This window comes from Brassica napus, unplaced genomic scaffold, assembly GCF_020379485.1.
Source record: "Brassica napus cultivar Da-Ae unplaced genomic scaffold, Da-Ae ScsIHWf_1221;HRSCAF=1745, whole genome shotgun sequence".
NCBI classification, from domain to species: Eukaryota; Viridiplantae; Streptophyta; class Magnoliopsida; order Brassicales; family Brassicaceae; genus Brassica; species Brassica napus.
Genome location: NW_026014643.1, coordinates 35,015 through 39,911, shown reverse-complemented (window position 1 = coordinate 39,911; position 4,897 = coordinate 35,015). Strand labels below are relative to the sequence as shown.

The 4,897-nt window shown below is 46.3% G+C and overlaps 1 non-coding gene across 1 annotated transcript; it reads left to right on the top strand.

Moving 5' to 3' along the window:
- The first annotated feature begins 436 nt into the window (after positions 1 to 436).
- LOC125596513 lies at positions 437 to 543 on the top strand. Its single transcript, XR_007331109.1, has one exon. It is a non-coding gene; the product is annotated as a small nucleolar RNA R71 (small nucleolar RNA).
- Positions 544 to 4,897: the final 4,354 nt, after the last annotated feature.

The window sequence follows — 4,897 nt, the reverse complement described above, 5'->3', positions numbered from 1 at the left end:
TTTCCTGAGTCTGGGTGGTGGATTTTGGTAGTAAGAGTTCAAGTAGCTTTTGCTGTTGTTGAAGGGTTTTTGAAATTGTGAACTTTGGTTACTTCTTTGACCATTTCCAAAGAAGTTTCTGTTTCCGCCCTGGTTTCCAAATTTCTGGAATCCGGTACCTCCGATGTAGTTCACATTTTCTTCTCCTTCCGTATCTGCTACTTCTTCTTCAGCTGAACAGACTTGCTTCCTAAGAAGCTCGTGCACCACATCTAACTTAGCTCTTACTTCGTCCATCTGTTCCTTCCCGATAGAGGCAACAGACTTCTTCTGTTCAGAGTCAGTGTTTTTGGTGCTGCTGCTGTTAGCAAAGTTTCCTTCACTAGCCGTATCAAGAGCCATTTGATATTGTAAGGCGAGACATCGGAAGAAAGTGCTTAGCAGCTGCACTTCGTTAAATCTGTGGTGTGGACAGTCTCGCTGGAAGAACCTAAATCTAATCCACGCATCTTTGAAGGACTCTCCAGCCTTCTGCAAGAATGTGGAAATTTTGTTCCGAAGTTCTTCAGCGCGCGCCTCATCGAAGAAGTTTCGTAAGAAAGCATTCTTGATGTCGGTCCAGGATGTTAAAGATCCTGTGGGTTGCAGCCTAAGCCAGTGCATCGCTTCTCCATTTAGCGTGTATCTGAAGAGCTTGCACAGCAGGTAATCTTCGGGGACTCTTTCCATCCGAATAGCAGCAATTAGATCCTTGAACCGTTCCAGATGGTCCATAGGATGCTCGTGCAGTAACCCAGAGTAGGGTATCTGCGACACGAGAGTGTAGTATTGAGGCTTCAGCTCGAAATTCTGCTTCTGGATCTCTGGAAGTCGAATAGCCGATCTGTTGGAATAGTACTCATCTGGGCGATTGTAGTCGGCCAGTGGTTTCGATCAAGCGTCCTCATCTACAGGTTGAGCAGCTCCTGTAGCATCAGCATCAGGGATTACAGTCCCCTGAGCATCTATTTTCTGACCTGTTGTATTACGCAGATGACCGGCCTGGTCATACAGGTTTCCGTTCTCGTCCTGTGTTAGAATAATAATGTTTACCATTTTTGACGACACGGTATCGATCGACGTACGCGGCGTAGTATCGATCGTTGTCGAACGATTGGGATCCATCGACGATGATGGTCTGGTGTCGGTCGACGGTTGGTTGTGAGTATCAATCGACGACGAAGTTGTTGCGTCGAGCGATGTGGAACGTTGACCTCTACGGATGATGCGTTCCAAATGAGCAGGATCGTCTGAGATTAGCAAGTCTTTCTCCTTGTTGCTTCTGGTACCGCTGGGCATGCACCTGAAAAGACAAGAAAAAAGATTATTAGAAAGGGGGTAGAGAAAAGAATAAGAATCAATAAAACTAAATCTAATGGCGATCAAAGCTCCCCGTAGAGGTCTAAAGAGTGTCGAATCCAAAGAGGTTCAGATGTAGTACTTAGGGATCGAATCCACAAGGAGCTAGGGAACAATTAAATCTACTGTTTATTAATTCAAAATGTTGCAAATGTTTAAATGAAATAGAAATAGTAACAAGCGAGTAAATAATAAATGTAACTTGGTTGGAAATGATATTAGATCCAGAGCCACTATTCAGGTGTTGGAGATTATAATACCAATAGATGCCTAACTGTTGCATGCATGATATATTAGAGCTCAATCGCTTAACTCAGTGATCAGTTGTCGCATGTTTCACTGGTTAACAGACTAGATCTCGTGTCTCATCGGTTAGTATGTCGACAATGAGAGAGTGTTGATCGATGGTCTATTAAGACGTCGACCGATACACCTTTGCCAACGTCGATCGATAGTCAGTTGAGGACATCGATCGACGGGTTCTAGCCAGGCCTATGCGCGAGTATGATATGTCTTATTAAAATACTAAATTGGTGGTTAACCCTCTCTAGCAGTCCTAATATGATAGATAGATGTTAGGATGGGATAACAAGGGTGCTTGAGTATGCAATCCTATGATCAAGTTCTAGTTAGCAAGGCTAAAACAAGCAATGAATACAAATCTATCATGAATATCACAACAAGGCAGATCTATAGTTTGGGGCTAATCCCACAAACCTATCTGAACCCTGGATCTAATAATTGAACTACTCAGACATAGCAAAGCAATTCATAACAATAAAGAAATAGAAACTCATAGTATAGATGAAAAGAAATAAAAACAAGGAGTTCCAATCACAAGTGATCTTCTCTCTCTCTCTCTCAAAATGAAACTTGTAACAAAACTAGGTCTAAAAAGCTCTTTTGCCGTCAAAACACTTAGGCAGTATATATACTAGGTTAAAAACTCGTCAGAGCATTTTGTTAATTTGGCTTGGCCTTGGATTTTAAGTCTGCTGAATCCAAAATGTCGCGTGTCTGGTGTCTCGACATCGATCGATGGTACTTGTGTACATCGATCGATATTAATCTTCATCTGTCGAGGCATCTCCTGGTATCGATCGATAGCACTGATGCGCATCGATCGATTGTTCTTCCTCTCGTCGACCTCTACGTGGTCAGCTCGGGTGAAATGTCCTTTTAGCTCCAAAATGCTCCAAAGTCATAGCTTTACTCCAAAATGCACCTGAACCTGAAAACATACCTAGAAGAGTAGAAAACATATATATATATATAGTAAAACACCTATATACCATGGATGAAAACGGGTCAAATCCAAGGTATATCATATTAGCAGATATCTGGGACCTCTGAGAAATTAGGGTTCTCCTACTTTCCTAATTTAAACGGAAATCGACAGTGGGAATTTCGGTTCCCACAGTTTAGCGCTAGGAGGGGGGTATGGATCAATCTAACTCGCAACCACATCACGCTCAACCAGACTTGTCAACTGACGACGCGGACAACATGCAAACTCCTATTAACGGAGGCAGCATCACTGATCTCAACACTCCAGCAGCGGACGTATCCGCGGCAAACGCACCGGCCAACGCCACGGCGTTCGAGGAGTTTAAAAAGATGTTCGCCACCTACGAAAAAAGGTCGGAAGAACAGGATAAGCTCGTGAGCACCTTGACCAAACAGGTTGAAACATTAACGGCAAGGACACGAGCAATCCGCCCCTGCGGAACCACTAAATCCGCGGGAAAAGACTTGACTTTGCAACCCCACTCGATAGGCCTGGAACCGCGCGGGAACGACCTTCGGGTCAAAACGCTAGCGAAAAATCTCCCGTCGAAAAGGGGAACCCTGAGAGTCCTCTGCCTCCCGCAAAAGGTTCGGAGGATAATGAAGTCAAGAACGTCGACCTGGATCCCAGCGATGTCTCCAACGATACCAACGAGGATGTCGACAGACATCCAAGAAGGACCAGAAGCCGATCCGCTCGGGATAGCTCTCCGTTCGACAAACCAATGATGGAGGAGGAGGAAATCCTCTATTGGAACGAGCAAGAAGAGCTGCCTGAGAAGCAAACCGAGCTCACTCGCAGTAACCGCCGACAGGCTCGAAAATCTGCTGACGAGACGTCGGATATCCGTGATCTTCGCGACTACATCACCAAAACTGCGGCAGAAGTAAGAGCTGTGAAATTCCAGATTCATCATGCTACTAGCGCTGCCCCTGAGATCGACAGGCTGCTGGAAGAGGCTCAGAAGACCCTCTTCACCACTCGCATATCTGATATGAGGGTATCTGACCCGGGGAAAATCAAAGTGCCAAAGTATGATGGTACAACCGATGCGAAGGCGCACCTTCAGGCTTTCCACATCACGATGGGAAGAGCAAGACTGATGGACGGCGAAAAAGACGCCGACTATTGCCGCGTATTCGTTGAGAATCTGGAAGGAGCAGCCCTCAAATGGTTCGTACGTCTTAAGCGAAACTCTATCGGGAGTTTCCGATAGCTCGCATCAGAATTCTCCAACAATACTCTATGTTCATAGGTAGAGAAACTTCCGATGTCGATCTCTGGAGCCTATCCCAGAGGGAGGACGAACCCCTCCGCGAGTTCATCAGCCGATTTAAGCTGGTAATGTCCAGGGTCAGCGGGATAAGCGACAAGGTGGCCATTGACGCGCTCAGAAAGACGCTCTGGTATAAGTCGAAATTCAGAAAATGGATCACCCTCGACAAACCGCGGACGATCCAGGACGCCCTCCACAAGGCGATGGACTACATCATAATCGAAGAGGAAACAAAAGTCTTATCGCAAAAACATAAGTCGACGAGACCATCCTCGAAAGACGTGGACCCGAAAACGAAGAGGAAGAACTCTCGTAACGACAAGTACGTCCATCACGAGGGGGAAGATCTCCAAGGAGCGCACAATTACGCGATCAGTTCAAACCAAGGCCGAACCACGGGTAATACGTGGACTCGCAATCGAGGATATGACGAAAACACCTTCTGTGAGTTCCACCAGTCCCGAGGACACTCCAAGACTAACTGCAAAGTCTTGGGGGCAAGGCTGGCCGCGAAACTACTAGCTGGAGAGCTCTCAGAAGTGACCAGCATGAAAGATCTCATCCTCGAGACTGATCGCCCCCCGAAGACGGATAGAAATCCGCCCGCGGAGAAATCCCCTCAAATGAACCAATCCGGGATAAACGCGGAAGAAGGCCGGACGACAAAGGAAACAATAACAATCATCGCAGAGTCAACATGATCATGGGAAGATCGCAATACTGCAACGATACAGTTTCGGCCATCAAGGATTACCAGCGGAAGGCAGAGTCGAGTACAAACTGGACTACATGGTCTCCTCCCCGAGACGGTCAAAATTGCTCAATCACCTTTACGAAGGAGGAAGCCGGCGGAATCGATCAACCTTACTGCGATCCACTCATCGTAGATCTCGTCATACGAGATCTGGAAGTCGGAAGAGTACTCATTGACATGGGAAGCACAGTCAACGTTAACT